This window comes from Sus scrofa, chromosome 5 (genome assembly GCF_000003025.6).
Source record: "Sus scrofa isolate TJ Tabasco breed Duroc chromosome 5, Sscrofa11.1, whole genome shotgun sequence".
In the NCBI taxonomy this organism is placed as follows: Eukaryota; Metazoa; Chordata; class Mammalia; order Artiodactyla; family Suidae; genus Sus; species Sus scrofa.
In genome coordinates, this window is record NC_010447.5 from 35372769 (window position 1) to 35398498 (window position 25730).

The 25730-nt window shown below is 37.4% G+C and overlaps 1 protein-coding gene and 1 long non-coding RNA gene across 9 annotated transcripts in view; one reads left to right on the forward strand and one right to left on the reverse strand.

Annotated features, from left to right (window-relative positions):
• TSPAN8 (tetraspanin 8) overlaps positions 1-25730 on the reverse strand; it is a 272045-nt gene that overhangs the window by 162025 nt on the left and 84290 nt on the right. The window lies entirely within an intron of this gene.
• Positions 9377-19743, forward strand: LOC110260704. Its single transcript, XR_002344043.1, has 2 exons — positions 9377-11587; positions 18655-19743. It is a non-coding gene; the product is annotated as an uncharacterized LOC110260704 (long non-coding RNA).

Genomic DNA, 25730 nt, shown 5'->3' on the forward strand with positions numbered 1-25730 from the left:
TGGCTTTCACATTGCCTTCCTACGCTGAAAATACACATGACTCAGAGGGCTGAATAGGTCATATGGAAAGAAAAAAAAAAGTTTCTTTCATTCAAAGAAAATGTTTTTAATAATCCACGTCCTTTTAAAAAACAAGATGGTCTTCCTTTTGTGAGAGGAAGCTCACATCATCAGGAACTCTCAAGAAGCTTGAGTGATTGGAGCAATGCCTTGAAAGGGCTTCTGCATTGTTAGCGAACTGGGCTGGACTGATTCTAAGGTAAGTCTCCCAAGCTTTGGTGTATTAAAAAAAAAAAATAGCCAGGAAGCCTGTTTTTAAAAGGTAGAGCTTCCAGAATCCAGTAGGTCCAGATGGAAGTCCAAGGATCAGCACTTATGACAAACTCATCCCCCACCCTTGGTGAATTCAATACTTGTTAACATAGGTCACATTTCACATTTTTAAAAACACTCTTCAAATGAAAGCTGAGGGAGAGGAGGTGGGATGGTCTGGGAGTCTGGAGTTAACAGATGCAACCTATTACATTCAGAGTGGATAAGCAATGAGATTCTGCTGTATAGCACAGGGAATTATATCTAGTCACTTGTGATGGAACATAGTGAGGATAATGTGAGAAAAAGAATATATATATGTTACTCAGTCACTTTGCTGTACAGTAGAAATTGACAGAATACTGTAAACCAACTATAATGGAAAAAATAAAATCATTTAAAAATAATAAAAGAAAAAAGAAAAAGAAAGTAACCAACCAATTTTATCAAAAACCCACTCTGTGTTGATGGCTTTATGTATTTTTTCTTAATTAAACCTCAACATATTTCCACGGGAGCTATGGCATAATCATTAAAGACTTGGGTTCAGGAACCAGGCTGCTAACAGTTTAAAGCCTAACTTCTCCACTTCCTAGAATTTTCATTTCAATTTCCTTTTCTGCAAAATGGGGTTCACATTAGTAATGACCTCATAGAGTTGTTATGAAGATTAAACTGTTTAATTTATTTAAAGGGCTTAGAACAGTGCCTGGCACATAGTAGGCACTCAACATTATGATTACTATGAGGCATATATGGTACATATAATACATGTCCCCCATTTACACATAAGGAACTTGAGACTCAAGGAAACGAAGGCAGTTTGTCTTGGATCCCTCAGCTAATAATGACTTCAGTCTATTTGCCCTCAAAGTTTATACGTTATACTGCCCCTGCCAACTCCGAGAGTATATAATCTTACCAGCCACAGAGGATTGTGTAGAAAACTGATTCTAAAGATGGCCCTATGCCTATAGGGAATAGATACCTATCTCAAATTCCACCAAGAATGATTTTACAAATGGGAAAACTGAGGCTAAAAGAATGATGTTGATAAGGGCTCACTCAAAAAAGTGGCCAAGTCTAAACTTGAACTCATATTTCTGCTGCCACCTACCCTGTGGCTCTAACCTAGAGTGAGTCATTGACTGCCTGGAAAATCCGTCTCATTCTAGTAAACACAAATGTTTTAGAAACAAAGGTAGGAAACCAAAGTGGAACTCAGAGTGAAACTAGTTCTTGTTTAAAGCCACCCACAAACATGGAAACAGCATATTTCCCCCAAAATATTTATTTGCTATCGCATAGCCACCGCTTAGAAAACTTAGCTAACAATTGACATCTCAAAAGTAACCAGAAGACAGCACTGTGGGGAGAGAATCTGTCTGAAAAACAAAGCAAACTTAGCATATTGGCATAGAAAGAACCGGCTTTGGAAACACGCAACCTTGTTTGAAGCCTTGCCTCTGCCACTTGCTAGCAGTTGACTTGACCTTTCTGAAATTCTGTTTTCTCATCTACAAAAATGGAAGCAATCATGCCTACCTTGCAGAGTATGAGATTTCAGAGTAAATCATCATTTGCATCATCATCATTTCACACAAATCCCCTAGCACAGTATTTGTCACATGGAAAGCACTCCATGACAGTGGGCACAAACCTGGACCTCTAAAACTGTCAAGATAGGGAAACACAGTGCTCATATCCATAGAGCAGGGAACCTGTGTGACCGCAGGGACGGGGAAACGAAGGATCAGGTTCCAAGGCTGGTGGAGAAGATGGAGAGAAAATTCCACAGTCTGCACGCATTGCACCAAACACTGGGATTGAGCTCTTCTTAGGAAATAACTTGGAGGACCTAAAATTACTATGGTTGTCTGCCCAATTCCGCATTTCTTTGTAAAAATTCTTAGTTTGACTGTCTTAATAACATGCAATCATTTCATATAATCTCCTCTAGGACAAAGAACCTGTCCTACACATCTCTCTATTCCTAAGGCTGGTTCAGTGTCAGTAAACATTTTATTGAATGAAAGAATAAAAAGATGAATAAATGAATTAATTAATGTCATTCAGCCTTCCACAAAAGAAACAAAACAAAAACAAGTCCTTGAAGCAAATACACTCAGGAATTTTCTAACCTAGAGGGACGCAAACTTTCTCTATAAAGGGACATACCATAAATATTTTAAACCTTGAGTAACATAACATCTCTCTCATGTATACTTAGCTTTGCCACTGTAGCATGAAAGCAGCCATAGACAAAGCAAAAACAAATGAATGTGTCTGTGTGATTTATGAATACTGAAATTTGAACTTCCCATCATTTTCTTGTGTCATAAAATATTCTTTTAAAGGATTTTTTTAAAAAAATCATTTTGATATGCAAGAACCATTCTTAGCTCATGGTCAGTACAAAAACAGGCAGGCTGTCCTAGACTCTAGCCCATTCCACAAGCATCAGTGAATGTTTCCAGGCAAAGCTGTTTCCAATTAGGAAAAAGGGGCTGAATTTAAAGCCATTTCTCCAATGCTCCTAAATATTTTTTTTATGTGGGACTAAATTTAAAATACATACACACAGTAACTTTATTCCAGTTTTCAGCCTCCAATGGTTGATCTGATATGCTTGCATCATGATACAGACACATGAGGGTCTTTACTGTAAATTTAAGTAGAAATATATACACTGCTAAGAGATATATTCCCATGGATGTAAACATTTCTTCTAAATAATCATTTATTGGGAAAGTCAAAGGTTGTTCCATGAATATAAGGGTAATCAGGTACCCATAAGAATCTTTCAGAGGGAGCCTAAGTTTTATAATACATATTTTTTGTTCACTTTAAATTCTTGCGTAGACTCTAAATGAATTAACCATATATATTTACAGACTTCAGATAAGCATCCATGTTGTTACTGATACTGCATTTCTGTTATCTCAGGCTCTGTCTCCTCTAAAATGTCAATGCAGGAAAAAACAGGAACAGGATATCTGAGATTTAAATCTCTGCTAATCTAAGCGGTTTATACATTGGCTCTAGAAAGCAAACTGAAAACCAAAACTATGAATAATGAGACAATCTTTAGGTATTTAAAAAATCAAAAAAGTACAGTCTTATCACATGTGCTCATTTTTATTTTAAAACAGCATTGCTTATGGCTTGCTGGAGGGAAAGGCATATGCTTACAAGGGTAATCTTAGTACCTAAAATTTAGAAGGAGAGGGAGCATTTTATTTAAAGTGATTGGGGTCCATCTCAACTTCAACACTGACTCTCCCGAACTTTGGCAAGTTGGAACCTCTTTTTTGTTTGTTTTTGCTTTTTGATTTTTACGGAAGTTCCCAGGCTAGGGGTTGAACCGGAGCTACAGCTGCTGGCTTACACCACAGCCACAGCAATGCCAGATCCAAGCTGCATCTGTGACCTACACTACAGCTCACAGCAATGCCAGATCCTTAACCCACTGAACAAGGCCAGGGATTGAACATGCATCCTCATGGATGTTAGTCAGGTTTGTTACTGCTGAGCCACGACAGAAACTCCCTAGTTGGAACCTTCTTGAATCACAATTTCCCCATAGTTAACTTGCGTGGTACTTATTTTGGTTAACTTCTTGTGATTCAGAGATTACTTTAATACCACATCTGTAAATGGACAGCAAAGCTGGATGAGAACCGAGAGAACAGGAGTTTATGTTTCTGACACAAGACTCAGGACTGATAATTCCAAATCCCTACCCTTAGAGAAATCTCCAATAGTCAGTCTTCAAGTTTCTTGCTTGCCTCTTGATGGCTTTTTTTAATACATACTAATTCAAGCTAGTCATGAATACATACATGTAGGATATAATAACTAAAATCTAATAACACTAGTTAGCTAGTGTTGTAACAATGTTAGAGCTATGGTTTATAGGAAATCCAAAAATACAAAGGATTTTTATTCTCTCACTTTCTTCCCTTGTTTCTTAAAATGCTTTTAGTGTACTTGTTTGATTTGTAGCATTTTTTTTAACCTAGAGTTCTTAACTTTCTAAGAGGTCTAACATCTTAAAATGCTTTACATGACCTATTTGTCTATTAATAAATACTCATTTTGTTTTTTACTATTCAAATTATTTGAAATAGTATGTGCTCGTTGCAAAAATTAAACAGTAGAAAAATAAAAAAAGAAAAATTAATAATCTCCATTAACCCCCAATCAATTGTGTCTTGAGAAACTAACAATGTTATCTGTGTGGTTTCTAAAGTCCCAATCTGTCTCTATATTCATTAAGGCATATACCAGTGTATATATCCATTTATTGATTTTTGCTTGCTTCATTTTTGTAAAAAACCAGATTATTCTTTATATATTACTCTGCAACTTGTCTTATTGCACTTAAAAAAGGTATCTTGGACATGCCCGTAGATGAATATATACATATATATAACTGAATTGACTTTATTCTGTTTTGATACCTGCATAATATTCCACAAAGTGGACTTATTAAAATAAATATTTCAATAATTCTTCAAATTGATCAACATTCAGGGTTTTTTATCAGGTGTTTCTACTGCAAATATCCATACACTGTTGACTCCTGGACAACATAGGGTTAGAGGCACTGGCCTTCTTTGCAGTCAAAAAAATCTGCATATAGCTTAGTCAGCCCTCTGTATATGTGATTCCTCTCTATTCTCAGTTCCACAACCATGGATTCAGCCACTGGCGGATCACGTAGTACTCTAGTGTTTACTATTGAAAAGAAGCCATGTACAAGCAGGCCCGTGAAGTTCAAACCTGTAGTATTCAACTGCACATGTTTCCTTAAGCAGTCTGGCAAGAACTTCTCTTGGAAATAGTCCCAAAAGAGGAATTTTCTGACAAATAACTTTCCTGAAGAGTAATGAAATTCACTCCAGGTACATATGAATGTTAATGTTATAAAGCTCCTTCATGTTTTCCAATATAATGGGTGAAAAAAAAATATTTCATCATTGCTTTAGTGTATATCTTCTTAGCTAATAAGTTGATCACATTTTCAAATATTTATTGGACATTTGACTGTTTTTTTCTATTAGGCCTTTTGTCTTTTTATTAATGTGCAGCAATACAGAATCAGTTTTTTCGGTCCATGAAAGTGTCTATTTTATTTTTCAATAAACTCACAGCAAAAAATGACTGGGGAAATAAATGATAACTCTCCTGAAGATGAGGACTCCACCATCAGAGCTAGACAGCTTGGTGTAGTCTTCAAAAATATTTGTTTCCTTGCTAACAAATCAGCTCAGGCAATGAGAGCACAATACGCCAGTTTAATACCTTAATCCAATAAAATAGTCTGGGGTTTTATTTATTTGTATGTGTATTTATTAATCTCATTAATATTTAGAGTTATATTTATTTCTTGGTTTACTTATTTAATTACTTTGGTCAACTGGGAGGATGCTACATCATTGTTTCCACTTCACGCTATACCGTGAGTAACACTACAGGTGAGATGGAGATATATAGATATATATATAGATAGATAGATATGCTAAAAGAAAAAGTATTCTTTCTAAATTAGACTCAAGGCATTGTTATTTTCCTGACAAGTCCTGAGACATCTTGAGCCATGTTTCCAGAGTGTCTTCTAGGTCCTTTTTGTTTGTTTGTTTTGTTTGTTTGTTTTGTCTTTTTGCCATTTCTTGGGCCACTCCCACAGCATACGGAGGTTCCCAGGCTAGGGGCTGAATCAGAGCTGTAGCTGCCGGCCTAAGCCAGAGCCACAGCCACGCGGGATCTGAGCTGCGTCTGCAACCTACACCACAGCTCACGGCAACACCAGATCCTTAACCCACTGAGCAAGGCCAGGGATCGAACCTACAACCTCATGGTTCCTAGTCGGATTCGTTAACCACTGAGCCAGGACAGGAACTCCTTCTAGGTCCTTTTTATAACATTTCTAGTTATACTTGTTTGAGTCATAGTTATTCAATATATGTTGCTCATTGTCTTAAATGATTCTGAATGGCCAATGTCCAAACAGATGATTTAACAAATGATTCAAAAATGAGAACCTGTTGGAATTCTCGCTGTGGCACAGTGGATTAAGAATCAGAATGCAATGGCTCGGGTAGCTGTGGAAGCACAGGTTTGATCCCTGGCCCAGTACAATGGGTTAAAGCATCTGGTGCTGCTGCAACTGCGGTGTAGGTCACAGTTGTGGCTAAGATCTGATCCCTAGCCCGGGAACTTCCACCTGCCACAGTTGTGGTCATTAAAAAAAAAAAAAGGAGTGGAAAAAGAATATATATAAATCAAAGATGAAATTACGTCTTTACAAACATAAACAGCAGTAGTAAATATCGTGGCACTCTTCCTACAACTTTATCTGGATAAGGACCAAAATGGGAGAGTGCAATAAAGATATTCTCACAGTCTTAGGAAAAAGAGTGTTGTTGTACATTTACGGTAGCAATAGCCATCATAGCCACTTTTACATCTACTCAGTTGAATGATGACAATTTTGCTTCAGCTAACAGGCTTTTGCAAACCAACCAATCAATAACCAATCAACAACAGTCCCTCACTTCAAAAAGTTAGCCAGGGAGAAACAGACTTACTCTAAGAAACATGCCTCATTGGTTATGAGCAAAAAGCCTCACTTGAATAATGCTTAAACAGAAGATGCCAACTACTTATGCTTCTCAAGGTAAGCCAATCCCTGAACCTCATGCTGTTCAAAAACTCTGTATAACATCAGCAGTCTACTCTTCTCAGGAACACTTCTCAGGCATAGTTCTCCGTTATAAACACATTCAGTGCTGTCTTTTTATTTCATATATTAAGTAATGATCTCACTACCCTTAAACATCAATAAAGATTTCCGTAATGCTAACTATGGGATTTTTTTAAAAAAGATGGTAAGGCAAGTTTCCTGCTTCTCTGTGAATTCACAATAAAATGTACTCTATTTCCAAATGTGTTTAATGTTCCTAAATATCCTGAAAAGTAATGAGGATAGGCATAAGGGAGATATAGAAATATAAAGAAGAAAAATCTCTGATGATGCATTGCCAAAATAATTCTAATTTACCACCCATCTGTACAAATTAGTTATTGTTCACGATACCTATGAGTCTAATAATGCTGATTTCTAGTACACCTTTAAATCTGTCTGGGTACTAGACAGATGAGGAAGCCAGAAGGAGGATCTAAAAGTAAAGAATTAGGGCGCTCCTGTAGTGGCTCAGTGGCAACAAACCCGACTAATAACCATGAGGATGCAGGTGCTATCCCTGGCCTCGCTCGGTGAATTAAGGATCCAGCTTTGCTGTGAGCTATGGTGTAAATCACAGACAGATCCCGCGTGGCTGTGGCTGTGGCTGTGGTGTGGGACCGCATCTGTAGCTCCGATTCAACCCCTAGCCTGGGGACTTCCATATGCCATGGGTGTGACCCTAAAGAAGAAAAAAAAAGACGTAAAAGTAAAGAATTAGTAAAGGAGGGAAAAATAAAAGGAAGAGAAAGTAAGTTCTGACGAATTATTTATGGGAAAGACAGACCTCAGTGGATCGCTAAACTGAACAAAGGAGTATGTTTGTGCTTTCTTTCCTTTCCCATATCCTCACTCCTGGTCTCTGAGCTACTCTCTTATTTGGTCCTCTTGCCTTAACGGAGAACCTCACTTCCTCTCACTTAGCTGTCAACTTATCCCCATAAGAAGGTAATAAAACTTTCATTTAAAAACATTTCTTGAGCATTCACTGTGTGTCAGACCCAATACTGGGTGTTATTCCTCCCAGAGAGAGTGTCAATTACCCAAAGCCACTTAAAACTCCAAATAATAAATCCACTGGTGAAATTTTAAGCACCAGAATATCTGGTAGGGCATGTATTTGGGAGCAGAGAACCATACAGTCATGATAGTATTTATGAGCTTTGGTAAATCCTATAAGCCTTACTGAATTTCAATTTACTTCTACCTTTCCTATCTTTAGGGTGAGGTAAATTATCCCTTTCTTATTCCTCTGTTCCCATATATGGAGGGAGGGGTTAGGGAGAAGGGAGGTTTTCATTTCAAAGTTTACCAAAGCCATTGCAGAAAACATCGGATTTGGTTAATCTATCCCTCCATCACTATCAGAAACAGAAGCATAGGTGGAAAAGATCTCTATGGTCTCACTTTATTTTGTGTTTTATGATTGTCATTATTCTTTGGGTAGAAGAACTATGGCTGTTATGTCACTTTTGCTTCAACTTGCTTTGCATTAAGATTTTAAAATTCATGATTATGTTAATATAGATACAGTTTTCTAATTCTCTCTGCTAAGCTACTGCTGAATTTAATATCTGTGTGATGATAAAGCTTTCTTCACCCTGAATATGTCAGCTGCCATTGTATTTGGTACTAAACCAGGACTAAAATTTATTTTTAAACTGAGAGAGAAGTCATTCAAAATTGTATAGGCTAGAATTAAATTTGTTTAAATATATTTAACGTCATCTGAGTAGTTAAAATTGGTCGCCTTATTAAAAATATTTGCTTCCTTAAACTGTATTTATAATTAAAAGAATTTTTGTTTTCCCCTAATTTTTTTGCAAAATGGGATGTGTAATTTCATAAAATACAGTGATCTCCTGAATCCCAAATCTAACAGCAGGTTTGCCCCTTCTTCTTAGGTTTTCATAGGCTAGAAGTTAAGGTCCAAAAAGAATCTCAGGCATTGTCTGGCATCCTTTTTCCCCTTAAATTTTCTCCTTTTCTTTATTTTTGAAGCATTGACAGAACTATTCCAATGTCTCCTCTTACAAAACCGAAGCACAGAAAACACTTGTGTGTTATTTACATATTTTTATTACTTTTTTAAATGTATGCATCTGTTTTCTTTTTTGTTTACTTATTTATTTTTAAATTAAAGTATAGTTGATTTACAAAGCAGTGTAACACTCCCAGCATATGGAAGTTCCCAGGCCAGGGATTGAATCAGAACCACAGCAGTGACCTACAACTGATCCTTTAACTCACTGAGCTGGGCCAGGGATCAAACCCACACCTCTATAGCAACCTGAGCCACAGCAGTCAGATTCTTAACCCACTGTGCACCAAAGCAGGAATGCCGATATTTTTATTACTTTTTTTAACAGAGGTAACTCCATTGTAATGGTCATCTAAACTAGAAGTTGCCATCTCACCACGTAAACAAATTATTTACACTATGATGTTGTTTCAGGGGGAACCAAATTGGCATATTTGTTGACAATTTGTTATTCGGTGCTCTCATTGGCTATATGGCTCTAGACCTGTCTCAGTTTCTCCATCTGTGAAAAAGAGATAATAGTTCCTCTATGCCAAGCGTAATTCTTGGAGTTTCCGTTGCGGCTCTGTGGGTTATGGACCCAACCTGTATCCACAAAGATGCATGTTCGATCCCTGGACTCCATCCATGGGTTAAGGATCCAGCATTGCCATGAGCTGTGGTACAGGTCACAGATGCAGCTTGGATCCCACGTGGCTGTAGCTGTGGCAGAGGCTGGCAGCTGTAGCTCCCATTCGACCTCTAGTCTGGGAACCTCCCTATGCCACTGTGTGGCCCTAAAAAGCAAAAACAAAACAAAACAGTATATTCTTATGAACAAATGGACTCAAACACAACAATGTAGCAAAAGCACTTTGTAAATGTTAAAAAAAATAAACACAAATACTCTTTTCCAGCACACAAGCTTTTCCACGGTAAGCCTTGGGTCAGGGAGTATATATAGGGAGGGGAGATTAAAAGAAAACTTTAAATAAGATTTATCTTAAGTACAGTATCTTCTCTTCTAGACAGCCTAGAAAATTAATTATACAGCTACTATTTTGTTAACAATGATTAAGAATTGAAACAGGAAGGTCCAAGAATTCAACAACAATTTGCACTAGGTCAATCTGCTCATCCAGACAGATATGCAGTGAGCATTTTAGGAGATTTATATTCCATATTCGTGGATATTTGATTAAGAGACATTATAATTCATTATATCCATCCTTTCCAGCAGTAGTAATTATTTTCTCATTTTAGGTCATTTTACTACTGTTTCAAATTTATTATCTCACTAAATGCACTTTACCAATTTTTTCCTGCAAAATTCCATGATATTTATCTCAGCTTCCACTGCACGTTTTAACAGTTAAGTCGATGTCTACATCAGCACTTCTATTATGCATTTGTTTTTTAGGAGTTAAAACTCATCCATAAAAATTAACTAAGGCTGAAACTTGGCAGACAGCTTAGAAGCACATTTTGTTTTTACCAACCTTCAAGAAAATCCATATGGCTGTTTCTAAATTCCTGTACATCAGGCTTAAATCAAATAAATCCTGGCCAACATGAGACACTTATTTAAACTAATTCACTTCAAAAACAGAATTTTTTTAATGCAATTATGTCAGGACTGGCTCTTATCTCTCCTCCAAGTCCCTCGGCCCCACCCTGGGTGGACACCTCGTCACCCTGGTGGCTGGCCTGGCCACCACCTGCAGCCCAACAGGTCTAACCATGCAATGCACAGTTATGGTTTCGTGTTTTCATAGGACTGCAAAGTTTTCTGGAAGCTGCCAAGTGAATTGACACATCAGAGATTTCCCTGGCTCAGCCCTGCTCTTCCTCTGTCCTACCCAAAGACATGCCCCTTTCAATATTGCGGTCACATCCATAAGCCTGGAAGGCAGCCTGTGAAAAAACTACTTCTCACCCCTATAGGCAGAGCTGTCTCTAATCTGATGAATCAGGCCATGGCTTTGAACTGTTGGAAAAGAATTCTCCAAGGATCTCTCCTATTTCTGCACATCTTGCAAATGAGGCACTGACTGCTCTTTTGTTCCAGACCACCTTTTCAAGGATGTTTATATAGTGAACAGCCTTGCAAAGCAGAGGTAGGGCAGGGTCTCCCTCTAGGGAAAGGGGCAGGCATGCTTACTTTCCAGCATAATAAAAGATAATGTCTCTCCAAAATAAAGGGCAGGCAGGTTTACTGCCCGTTATGATGGATTCAGGCTCCTAGACGCCTAAACAGGAGCGTTCCTCTTCTGCCCTTTCAGGTATCATCTGATCCTTTTCACAGTCACCCTGGGGGAATGTGGGGCTTGAGGAACTTGCACGTAAATGCTGACTCTCTGGCAACTGCTATTACTATGAGTAATAAAATGTCCTTTATCTCTGATCCAGGGGTCTGATCTCTTCTAACAACATTCATGAAACTGAGGCAGGCTACCTTGTGAGCCTGCAAATAGGATGAAACTCAGACTCTTGCAAGGAGGATGAAAGTGAGAACACATAGGCTGTCTCTCTGCCACTAGAATGTAAGTTTCTTCCAAGCATCTACTTTACTTATGACTGTATTCCCAGTGCTTAGACCAGTACCAAGGAAATAGATGGAGCTCAATAAATATTTGTCAAGTAAGTGTGTGATAGAGACACAAATTCAAAAGTGAGGGGGAGCAATCTTTGGGGGTTCCCTGGTGACAAAAGGTTTAACAAAGGAAGTGAGATTCAAGGTGTGAGCTCTGGCTGTTCCTCTAGTCTCCTCTCCCCTCTGCCAGGAGAATTTGAAAATATCATTCAGAGATAAAGCCTCGCCAGAAACACTTTCTTCTTGTAGAAACACATCTTATATGTTTACTTCTTTGCCTCTAGTGGACCATGGAATGTACCCGCAGAGATTCTATATCCTCTGTGGGTTTTTTCTTCTTTAATCTCAGTTTCTTAAAAGTTTCTGCTCTCCCTCCCCAAATGGCAGAACTGTAGCAGCAAAGTGAATGACAGATCATTTACACATTATCTTAAAAACACATCTGTCAGGGGACAATCAGGGTGTATTGCCATAAAATCCTGAAATTAATTTTTCCTGAGTCTTTGTTTTCCCCCAAATTTAAAAAAAGAGTCATCCCCGTTAGTTCTTTGATCTAACTTCATGACAATGTGTAATTTACTACCCCGTTTTCAGAGTAAGATGTTGAATTCCTAATAAGAATTTAGGAGGCTTGAGGCTAATTTGGCGACTCTTTTAAAAATGAAAGGGCAAGCATATTTATGTTCAGGAGAAGCAGCCAAGTTGGGCAGAGACAAGAGAGGATGGAGGGGTGGATGGCGGCCACAAAAGAAAAGGACAGAAGGTAAAGACGTGCCTGGGTTTAAGCAGGGGCCCTGGTGTGGAGCACCAGAAAAGCCTACTAGGAAACTTTCTATCTCAAATAGAAAAGCTTTGATTCATGTTGTTGGATCAAGACGTCCCTTAGGAATCATGCTGAAGAAAAGGCAGAACCTGTCAGTATCTCCCCATCCTATAGCGCTGATAATCCTATGTTTCCCTTAAAGTTGTTTCAAAAGACTTTCACTCTTCCCATTATTTTTAAAGTCTCAGATGGGAAAACTTAAACACTCACACTGTACTTCTAATCCAATTTAAAAAAAAAAATTGTAATACACAAATGGCTAGGGAGACCTTGAATACCCTGCTGAGATGAAAGCAAAATGTTTTCAAAAATAGGACCCCATCACAGTCAACAGTTTTACTGACCAATCAGCCTCAGATCTTAAAGCTTTGCCAGTTTCAACTTCAGAAGAGCAAATACCTGGTGGATTGGTTTTAAGATTTAAAAAAGAAAAAAAAAGTTGAACATGGATTGCACGTTCATGACAGAGAAGGATTAAGAGCACTTGAAGTGAGCACAAGTCCAGGCAGGTTGCAGGCAGGGTTCCACTCAGCAGAACCAGCACACCTCAGCCGGGCCCTGTTTACCCACCCACTGGCCTCCCCTTCAACAGACACTGCCAGTTGGAGCAAACCAAGCCAAATGGTGTGGTGGTTTTCTAATGAGTCTGAGCAGGGAGAGAATAAACCAAGTAGAATTTTTCTTGTGGCCAAAGCAAGGCTAAGTTATAAACTCAGACCTCCAGAGGTGAGAGGCTTATGTACTCACCAGCTGCCGCTTCTGCCCTTCACATGAAGCCTCAGAGTGTGGCCATGCACTGGGTTCTCTTAAAACGGATGCCAGGAGCTCCCTTGAAAATGGCTTTTCATTCTGGGCAGTGAAGCAACCTCTGGGTGTGAAGTCACGTCTGAGGTTTACAAGCTATTCCTGACATCAATGAAATGCAACATTTGCTCTCCTTTCAGTGTCCTATAGGCATATTGGCACTCATTAAATGCTTCCTAAAAATATCATTTGGCAAACATTTGTGTTTTGTTCGTAAAGACTTTTGCACATCATTGTTAGGGTCATTTTAGAAGGCTGCTATAAAAATGTAAGTACATGCACTCATTGAATCAAGTTATTTCATTTTAATTAATAGGCAAAATTCTTTCTCTCTGCCCAAAAGCACAGCTTTTGTTTCAAAGGACCGCTTTTGGAGCCTCCTTGCACCCCAGAAGCCACCACACTTCTCTCAAATGGAGCTGAGGCTGCAGGTCTCAGCATCAGATTTCCTCAGATAATGTTTGAAACAGAAAGAGCACGCCATTTAAGAATTCTTCAGTGGGATGTTTCACCAATTAATTTGTCAGTTAGCTGTGCTTGCCTACATTCCCATCTGGGTGTCATGAGACTCCAGGGCTGTCTTCTCCAGGTATAAGAAGAAAATGAGAACTGACCAGATATGCTATTTGAACCAAGCTGAAAGGAAACCTAACGACCACCTTGTTTAACTGGGGCCAAAAAATATACTAAGGAATATTGATCATTACAAGTCTATGGATCCTCAAGAGAAAAAAAAAAATCAATGGAATAGAAGATTTCCTTATTGCTGAGCTCTCTTTCCAGCCCTGTCCCAGCCAGACAGCTGTTAAAGAGAAGTAAGAAAAACAGAGGGTGAGAGTAAAAGGGAAGAAGGAGAGAAAACAGGGTGATGGTGAAAAAACCCTTTGCAGAATATCTGCATTGACTGGCTTCTCACTCCTTCATGTGCAGCAGAGTCATATGCACCCAAGCTAAAGCAGAAAATTATGCTGTGAAGAAATGGAGCTATTTTCCTTAAAGGAATTAAGGCTTCCAAATCGGGGACAGGAGCCACACAGTAGAGCCCTTATTGTTCTGGCAAGTCTTGTGGGGGTTGGGGTGGAGAATTCTGTTTTCTTGTGCCAAGCCTATACAGCCTAGAGTGAGGTCTACAGTCAACAAGCTGTCCATGTTACACAGAACTCAGTCAATCTCTCATTCAGGACACAGGCTAGTAGAGTCAGGTGAACAATAAAGCACTTATCTGTATGAATCAAACCTCACTCTTCATTCACAAGCATGAATATAAAACCAAGGTCATCACTCATGAGAAGAAGACCAGCAACACCAAAGAAAAGGATCAAGTGAAACAAATAGTACTGATCCCAGAGGAAACAAAAATAATTCAGATTCAATCAAGATAATTTTTAATTAATATTAACATTACTATGATATCAATTGTATCAAAGAAGGTTTTAAAAAAAACATAAAGAAAAGTTTAAAAGGGAATAATGGGAAAGAAAGAGCTCTAGGAAAATAATAACTTGACAGCCAAGATAAATTTTCAATGGAAAGGTGGAAGAAAAAGTTAAGGTAATATACAAGTAAAGAAAAAAGGTATAATTATTGAAAATATGACAGAAGGAGTTCACATCATGGCTCAATGGTTAACGAACCTGGCTGGTATCCATGAGGATTCAGGTTCTATCCCTGGCCTTCCTCAGTGGGTCAGGGATCCAGCATTGCCGTGAGCTGAAGAATTGGTTGCAGATGCAGCGTGGATCCCAGTTGCTGTGGCTGTGGCATAGGCCAATGTCTGTAGCTCTGATTGGACCCCTAGCCTGGGAACCTCCATATGCTTCAGGTACAGCCCTAAAAAGACAAAAAAAAAAAAAAAGAAAGAGAGAAAAGATGAGAGAAAAATGACAAAAGATAATCAATCAAGGATATCCAATTTCCACTTAATAAGAGTTCCAGAAACAAAGAAACCATAAAATCGAGAGATGGATATAATAAAAGAAATACTAGAATAAAACTTGTCAGAACAGAAAATAGAAATCTTCCAATTAAACTGTCTCACTGGCTACAGAGCAGGATAAATGAAATCACACCCACATCTAGGCACCTAGTCACAAAATTTCAGAATATTGAGACAAAGAAAATAACCAAAAAGTATCCATAGGAACAACATTACCTACAAGGAAGAAAAATCAGATTAATACATTTCTCGTCAGCCATGCTGAATCTTGGAAACTAAGGAAACAATGCAGAAAATTATTTTCAACTTAGAATTCTGTACCTAGCCAATTTTCAATCAAATTGTAAAGTTATTAAGACATTTTTGTACATACAGTTCATCAGTAGGTTTATCTCCCTTTCTGTGAAAAAATCACTTGAAGATACACTGCCGATAAATTAAAAAGGAAACAAAAAAAGAAAGAAAGAAAGAAAAAGAAAACATAAGATCTAGAATTATGCCTCTACAGCAAGCCTGGGACACATATTGGTGCATCTAACATTAAGAAACTGGATTATTTTAGGAATATAGTGATTTTAAGGCACAAATTCTTTCTGGAAAAAAGAACACCAAAGGATTTAAAAACTCTAAAAAGAATTAAAAGCTGTAGAAGAAATTTATGATCCAAGGAAGAAGCATATTAAAATGTCATTGCTTGGAGCATCTGAAAAAAGAGAATTTATTTTACTTTTATATTTGGAGCATCTTCTTCCAAACAGTAAAAATTTAGGGATATAATATTCTTTTTCTATGGATTTTTACACATAGAAATATTTACATAATCATCATATTTTAAATACTTCTTCTTAGTTTCCATTTTATTTTTTACAGCATCCTTAATGTAAACTTTCAGAGCTATTTTATTTTATTTTATTTATTTTACTTTTTTTTTTTCTTTGGTCTTTTCTCTCTTTAGGGCCGCACCGTCAGCATAAGGAGGTTCCCAGGCTAGGGGTCTAATCAGAGCTACAGCTGTCAGCCTATGCCAGAGCCACAGCAATGCCAGATCCGAACTGCATCTGTGACCTACACCATGGCTCACAGCAACACCGGATCCTTAACCCACTGAGGGAGGCCAGGGATAGAACCCGCAACCTCGTGGCTCCTAGTCGGATTTGTTTCCACTGCGCCACGACAGGAACTCCTTAGTTTCTATTTTAAATTCAATTTACAGAAATAGCATGAAAACTCTATTTATAACAATGGCAAAGAACCCAACTGCTGCAAAACTTGACCATGTAAAGCACCGGTCTAGTTGGCAGATTTTGGAAAGAGAAAGAAGAGATGGAGAAGAAGGATATGGAAGTGCACCAAAGTGTTCATCCTCTACAGTTGGAAGGAGAAAGAAACACCTAACACTGATCAGGAGAAGCTTTAAGAAGTGGGGGGGGAGTGATCAGATGCAAACTTAACTAGAAAGTGAACAACTAGAGTGTAAGCATATTTAACATTAATAATTAATAACCAGAAAAGGCAAATTCGGAATGTTTTGAAATGATTTTGTCTGAGACAGCAATTCTCCAAATATGACCCAGGATCCATGTGCGTCCACAGACACTTTTAGGGGATCCACAAGGTCAAAACTATTTTTCATAATGATACCAAAATATTATTTGTCTTTTTCAGTCTCACTTTGACATCACTGGAGGCTACGTGATACATTATATTCATAACATATTGAATACAGAAGCCAAGATAAGAATCCTCTTGTTTGTATTAATTTATACATGAAAGATATGTACAAAAACAATTAACACAATGAGTCTTACTATAACAGAAAATCTTTCTCAGTATTTTTCATTAAATGGCCTTTTTAAATGTTCATATGCAGTGAGTTTATCATTGTTAATTTTAAATGCATTAATAAACGTTTCATTATTTCCTCAATTTCTAATATGATAAATATTGATAGATTAGTAAACTTTCTTTGGGGTTGTCAACAACTTCTAAGAGTCTAAAAGGGTCTTTTTGTTTTGTCTTTCCAGGGCCGTACCCTTGGCATACGGAGGTTCCCAGGCCAGGGGTTGAATCAGAGCTGTAGCCACTGGCCCATGCCACAGCCACAGCAACGTCAGATCTGAGCCATGTTTTCAACCTACAACCCAGCTCATGGTAACGCCAGATCCTTAAGTGAGCAAGACCAGGGATTGAACCTGCGTCCTCATGGATGCTAGTCAGTTTTCATTTCCACTGAGCCGCGACGGGAACTCCTAAAAGTTTGAGAGATCAAAGTGTTTTCCCTGAGGAGTAAGATGAGCTTGAGGAAAGGGAAAACTTCCCATTCCCATGGGTACACCGCTGTCCTATTTTAACTATTTGCATGCACATATATCCCAATTTTTAAAACTGAGATATAACTGACATATAACATTGTATGAACTTCAGGTGTACATGATTCAATATATGCATAGATTGTGAAATGACACCACAGTAAGCCTAGCTACTTTTCAAAAGCAATTTTTAATTGCATACACAAATAAGACATTGGTGTCCAGAGAAGGGAGGCACAAAAATAGCAGCCTCATACCGACCTAACTGAAAGAGAGCTGGTATCTTCAGGAAGAAAAAACATTTTTCCCAGCAAAGATGACTACACATGGAGAGCCACCAACAAGTTTTACCTGTGGAAAGCCTTTAGATGAACCCAGAAAAGCCATCTCCTTGTAGACATTAAGCGTATTTTTAAGAAAGGAGAGGACTTGGCTAGACAACTCTGAGGACTCCTTAGAGAATCCAGGATACAGTGTTTCTCAGTGTGCAAACCCAATACCCCTCATGTTCAATAATATCAACTTAGTATCTCTCTCTAAATTCTTTTACAGCATATTGATGGATGCCACATAAACACATATGCAGATAATAATGCTGTGTTTGAAATGCCAGTTTTCTTTCATGAAGCTTAAGTTGCCTTACAAACACCACCTCTGTCCAACTTCTTATGCAAAAATTATACTTGTCCAGAGCCAGAATATATATTTCTCTCATGGTTCCTTCTCTCTCTCTCTCTCTTCCTGGGTTTAAATATAGTCTTTTAAAGACTGTTAGAAAAAAAAAATCATGATTCTTTTGGAAATGTCAAAAGTTCCGAAGTAAAATCTATTATACTATTTATTGCCAAAGTCAGAGAAGCCAATTAAACTGCAATTTTACTTTTGGCTTTAAGATGCCAGGAACTGTAGCCAAGATTATATGTCAGCAATCTGAATTAATTTTGCTTTAAATGGCTGTTCAAAAGGAAAGTAAAAAGGACAATCTTGGTGACTTTAGTGTGTTATCTTGCAGTACATAAAAGGTTACAATTATTTTGTTTTCATATCATTAATGAGCATTGTTTATGCCATGAATAATGTTTATATTTATTTGTCTTTCTTTTCAAAAGACCATAGACAATAAGCAAGAGTGACAAGAGGCATATCAGGAAATTATACAACCAAAGACTTTGTACCACGAGACGTATCTACTCTATTCCCAAAGATATAAAGCAGTTACACGGAAAGCGTGCTCTCCAGCTGACATTTTATATGAAGATAACTTAGGACTGAACATGGCTATTTAGAAGCTTGAAATAATAAGTAGTTTTTATTGAGAACCTACTATTTACTAAACACTGTGCTAAACACTTTATATATGTATTTCATCAGAATAACCTTACAATAAATATGAAATCTTATTACGCCCCAATGTGTATGTAAATAAATTGAAGCCTACCAAAGGTTAGTAACTTGCCCAAGATTTCATAACTAGTGTGTGGCAAAGCCAGAACTCAAACCCAGATCTGCTTAGTGCCATAACCCATGTCCTAACCACTTTGCCAAACATGAAGAGATTATGAGTGGTATCCTACAAATAAGAGAGGATGAGTCTTCAATTGTTTATCAGCCAACACTTGTAATGGGCACTTTACTATGAACCCAAAACATACAACTTATGTCATTTTAAGGAACACGTATAGAGTGTCCACTACAGTCAAGACACAACACTAGAAGATGCTAATAAGGGCTATACAGAAGGACTGGTAAGGCAGCTGATCCAAATGGCATTCACAGCCTAGTGAGGGAGAAAGCCATACTAACACAAGGTAGAGGTAAATAAATGGAGAAAGGGATAGGAGCTCTTAAAGTGCCAAGGGAAGCTTCATAGCAGATTATTTAAGCCGCATCTCAAAGAGTGAATGGGAATTTTTTTAAGGTAAAGAATCAAGGAAAGGTACATTGAGAGCAAAGCATGATTAAAGGCACAGAGGAGAAACATGGGGACGTTGAAAGGGCACAAATGACCTAGTGTGGCTGGGTGTGTGGAGACTATAAAGGCAAATGAGGTTAGAAAGATATTTGGGGACCAGATTTCAGGAGAATTTCTATGCCTTCATAAAGAAATTGGAAGTCTCTTCTGGAGAAAAAAAAAAAAAAAAACAAGAAGTTTGCAAGAAAGGGACATGAATTGATGACACTGGAAGCCATGCCAGTTACTGCATTAGCCAACGCAGGAAATGAAGAAAGTCTAATCTTCAGGGTGACTTTCTTCAGGAGCAAAAGTTAAGAATGAAAGAAGATAGCTAGAAGGATGTAGGATAAGAAGTAGAGAACTCCTCAGTTGGCTAGAAAATAAAATGAGAAAAGCATAGAAACGATATAACAGATTTGGTTTGAGACATAATAATCTTGAGGTACCTAAAGGACAATCTGTGCTAAGATATTAAGTAACTTTTGGAAATTTGAGCCTGGGAATTGAAAAAAAGGTCGATGCTAGAGGCATATGTTAAGGAATTATCATCAGCATGAAGATGACAGAGGAGGCTATTAGGTAGGTTTTGAGTGAGAAGAGGACAGAGGGTAGAATTCTAGAGAACACCAATTTTTAAGGGGAAGACCAAGGAAGAAGAGATGGTTAAAGAAACAGGGCTATAGACAAACATCAGGAAATTGTATTTTCATAGATGGCAAGTGGGACGGATATTTGCAAGAAGTAGTGCGTGATCAGGGCCATATGCTCTTGGGAGATTAACTAAAATGAGACTGAGAAGAAACTTCGAGCCAAGAGGTCCCCATAATCTTTATGCCATTTCTCATGCTCATTCTCATTTGCAGGCACCACCTGCTTCTTTCTTGTTGCCTGTAGGTATCGTCAGAAGAGAGGTACAGTTTCACTGTTCAAACAACATGTGTTCCTATGGTGATGATGATGACTTTGACTGCCTGCATAGGAAGCATTAAATCCAGGATCTGCTTCTGATTTACACCTTAGGAGTTTAGGAAAGAAAGTCTTTTTTTTTCCCCCAGTTGGACCTTTGTTCCAATACAACTCACCATCCAATGTCAGTTATAAGCAATTTGCAATTTCTCACCTGATCCTGGCATATGTTAAAGCCAGAAACAGATTCTTTATGCTTCTAACTTGAAAAATAAAAATCTCCTTCTTATGGTAAAAGAGCTATATGCCACTCTAAACCCAGTCACTCGTTCACCAACAAGCATTTATCAGGCATCTGAAATATACACTGGGGATACAGTCATAAGCTGGACAAAGTTCCAGCCCTCATGGAACTTACATTCTAGTGGCTGAGACAAATACTAAAAGAGTGAGTGAATATAGCTGTCCAATCTCAGAGTCTCTATCATAAGTGTTCTGGAGAAAACAGTAGAGCAGATAGTGTGGTCCACAAGGCGAAGCCTCCCTGAGAAGGCATTTGAGCTGAGACTGGAATGAAGAGAGTGAAGGATCCAGTCTGAGATTCAGAGAAAGAGCATTCCTGGCACAGAACTGTCAATGCAAAGTCTCTGAGGCTTAGCAAGAGATCTTGGCATGTTCAAAGGATAGTATTCCTTTGGATGTATACCCAACAGTGGAATTGTTGGATCATATGATAGTTTTATTTTTAATTTTCTAAGGACCCTCCATAATGTTTTTTGTACTGCAGGCACTAATTTGCATTCCCACCAACAGTGCACAAGGGTTCTTTTTTCTCTACATCCTCATCAACATGTGTTAGTCTTCTTGATGAAGGCCATTCAAACAGGTGTGAGGTGATCTCTTGTGGTTTCGAATTGTATTTTCCTCATGATTAGTGATGATGAGTGATGATTTTCATGTACCTATTGGCCATCCATATGTCTTCTTTGGAAAAATATCCATTCAGGTCCTTTGGCCATTTTTCAGTCAAGGTATTGGTTTTGCCTGGCTGGCTTTCTTTCTTTCTTTCTTTCTTCCCATTTGAGTTGTATGAGTTCTCTATATACTTTGGAAATTAACCCGTTATTAGATACATGTTTTGCAAATATTTTCTCCTATTCCATAGATGAGTATAGTTAACAGGACTGTATTGTGGATTTTAAAATTAATTTACTTGATTGTGACAATTGCGTCATAATGTATACATATATTAAATCATCACACTACACTTTAAAGAATCATGTTGTACAACCTAAACACATATAATTTTTATCTGTCAGAGAAGAGCAGATTCCTCTGCAATCTCAGTAAGAAGTTGAGAAGACATGAAAGATCAGAACTTCCTTTGTTGGCAAAAATAAAAATGAAAAACAAAAACAAACAAACAAAATGCAGAAGGCTGCAAATAAGAGTATATTTGCAATACTGTATAATAACCTATATGAGAAAAGAATCTGAAAAGGAACGGATATATGCATATGTATAACTGATTTACTTTGCTGTACACACAACTTTGTAAGTCAACAATATTCCAATAAAATTTTTTAAAAGAATTGCAAAATCAAAAAAAGAAGAGTTTATTTGGAGTCTTACAAATTGCATTTCTGGAGACACAGATGCCAGTAAAACTGAAAGAATATTCTGGGGAAAAGAAAGTGTCAGGGGCTTATATAAAGCCAAAAGCCATTAGGCTGTACTCTGACCCTGGAAAAGAATACTTGTCCTTAAGGGATAGGCTGTCACAAGTTATTTAGGGTAAGGACTGGATAAGTATATTGAGTTTTTGGAAGTTTGGGCAGATGTTCTGGATGGTCACGTTAAGACAGTAAGCGGTCAAAAGGTCAGATTCCATCCGGGCTGAGACATGCATAAGTCACCCTTCCTCAGTGATCTGCTAGTCCCATTTTAGAGCTCTCTTAGCAATACAAACTCCATTTTTATTTTTCTTTCACACTTTCAGGAATGAAATGAACATTCAACACCTCTGTCATTCGATGTCCAATCAGTAGGAGTAAATGGACCAGATAGGTGTGTCCATTCAAAGCAGCTGTTAGTTATAACCAGAGTGAATCAGTGAACTTTTGTAACCTTGTTATGTACAATATTATGGCCCACTTTACTTCTGCAGGATAAAATTGATTCTTTGCAACTGTGAAAGAAGGAAAGCCCCTGAGATTAAAGTTTAAGAGAGTCTTTTTTCTAAGATGGTTCCTCCACACTCAAAGTCTCCAGAAATACAGTAGGTATTCTTTGCCCCATATGCTGTGCCTCACTGAAATAAATCTTAAAATATTCACTATTTGGTATACCGCAAGCTCTTTGGAGTTTTGGATTACAACATTTCAGGAGAAGGAGCAGAGTTATCTACAAGAGAAAGCCAACACATATCAAGCCTATCTTATAGACCAGAGCTCTGGGAAAATAAAAAGGAATAAGAAGTGTTGATAAGAGATTTATTTTTCAGACACGTAAAACCTGAGGATCACTTTGTCTGCAAAAACAGTACGTGGGGAACTTGATAATGACTCTGCTCAGACTCAAAGAGAAGTAGAAATATGTTTAGTGACCTCTAAGAGTAAATATCACACATAGAAAATAGTCAACTGGAAGATAAACATCAAAAAATTTTTCTTAATGAGGTTCTTGGCCTGTAATTTCTTATGTTTTATGGAATTAAAACTAAGAAATAATAGACTCACAGACATAGAAAACAGACTTGTGGTTGCCAAGAGGGGAGGGAAGTGGGAGAGGGATAGATTGGGAGTTTGGGATTAGCAGATGCAAACTATTATACCTAGAATGGATAAAACAACAAGGTCCTACTGTATAACACAAGGAATATATACAATATTCTGTGATAAATCACAATGGAAAAGAACATGAAAAAATAATATGTGGGTATAATATATATATGTATACTTATATGTATAGATCTGAATCACTTTGCTATCAGTAGAAATTAGCACAATATTATATGTTAACCATACGTCAATAAAATACATGTTAAAAACTAAGAAAGAATCTAAGAAGTTTACAACAAATTTGGCATTTTGAACATAGTAAAATCTATCTAGGCTAAATATAGGTATCTATATATAAATTATGTTTTTTAAAAATTAGAAATATTAAATTATTTCTTTGCTAAGATAATCAGTAATTAAATAAGCAACATTTCAAAGAATTAGTTCAATCCTAATGGCAATCCCTAAATAAATGAAGGCCTTGTTTACTACAGGGAGTGTACCTTCGCCCAGATGGACATTAATCCCTAATCCCCTGTGACTCAGTTTACGGGAAGATAAGGGCAAAGAAACCATGAGACCTACAGGATGTTTCCACTCCTAAAGTCCCTATTGGATAAGGACTGATACGGGTAACTGAATAAGGCCAATGGGAGAAAACCACATCTTTCTGGACTCCATGTTGGAACCACCCCCATCTTTAAGGGATAAAAACCCCTATAGGACAATAGAGACCGGGGGTCTTCTCCCCCCTCCCAGCAGTTCTGGGAGCTATTTGCTTTCCTGTAATAAAGACTTTGCTTGCTTGAAAAAAAAATTTTTTTAATGAAGGCCTGCTTGGTATACATAGTTCATAACTAATTTTGTGCTATTGGGTTAGTTATTTTTCATATAACTGTGAATGTATATTATAAATACACTAGGATGTAATTTTCTCAACCCACTGAGGTAGATGTTATTATGCCCACTTTATAGGTTAGGAAAAAAATAATTTGTTCAGAGTCACAGAGGTAATAAATGTTGAGGCATGGATTGAAACCAATTTTTTTCTGACTCAAACCTATTTTATCAAAAAAAAAATGTATACCTGATAAATAAATAAATAAATAAATAAATACACTAGGATGACTGTTCCAGTTTTTACAGAACTGTCCCATGTCTCAGGAAACGCCTCAGTTCTGGGCAAACAGGGATGGTTTTTTACCTACCACTAAAATCTGTATTACAGCATCTATATCTATATAAGCTCAACAATATCTTTTACAAGGCTCTATCAGAAAACTAGTTTAAACAAATACTTTGGGTCTGCATCTCTCTCATGGCAAATACATAGGCCATATCTATTACTGGATAACAGAACTAATTTGGTTGACAGGAGTTTAAGGTAAACTTGGAGAGTAAGAAGGTAGATAATGCAGACTAAGGAAAACAAATGAATTTCCACAGTAACATTCTTTCCATCAGTATTCACAAACTATACTTTAAACTTAGAAAATGTGAGTCCCAGATTCTTTAGCATGGGAATCACTAATCTTAATAATATGGAAAGAGCAATGAAAGCATGGAAATTTCCATAGGAATATCAAATTTTCTTCAATCATATTGATTTATTGAAATGCTTAACAATGAACTTCTAAAATATATTCTTACCACAGGCGATTCCCTAAAGGGAATTACTTAGAGATCAAGGTTATTCATTTTAAGTGAATTTGACAACAATAAACTGTTTAGTAGTTTTATGGTTAACATAGACAATAATTTCCAGAGAATTTTTGGACCCCCAGCTAACAAGCATAGCCAATTTTATGAGAAGTCTAAATAATGTGCAATTTCTTCAGTACCTGATGCCAGTGAATCTATTATTTCTCAGTTTAAAGCCTTTGTTGTATCTGCTTTTCATTTAAGCTCAGGAGAAAACATTTTGTTTCTGGAATCGTTTCTTGGAAAAGGGAGTAAGCCATTCAGTACATTACCAAAACCTAGGGCTTTATTTCCTTCCCTTGCTACAGCACCATATATTGCAGCCTGAAAATACCCCACACATGTGGCCCTGTCATTTGGCAATCAAAACATCTGATCCAGCAGTGACGAAAGATTCATGTTTGACAGAAAGCAGTCCAAGATAATTTCACTGCTAACACTTAGAGGGGGTCCAAAGAAACTCAACAACACATCTAATGTACGAGGTGCATTACCAGGGAGAATACTCAGTACCACAGGGCACATTTCAACCAAGCACTTTCCAAAATGAGAAGCTTATGCCAATGAAAGTAATGAATGCTTTCTTACACAGAACCAAAGGGAAGTCAGAGGTTGATGTGAAGGACACTTACTCAAACACTAATCTGTTTTTGATTATTAACGTGTTGCTCATTCTAAGACAAACAGACATGGCAACATTCAGAAAGGAAGAAAAAAGACTTCCAAACTTGAATTCTGTTTTTCCCAGATAAATAATCTAAAAGATTATTCATTATGTGGTTTAAACTAACTTCTTCTGGTCCTTGTGTTATTCTTTATATCCTTCTTTTAAATACTTGCTGAA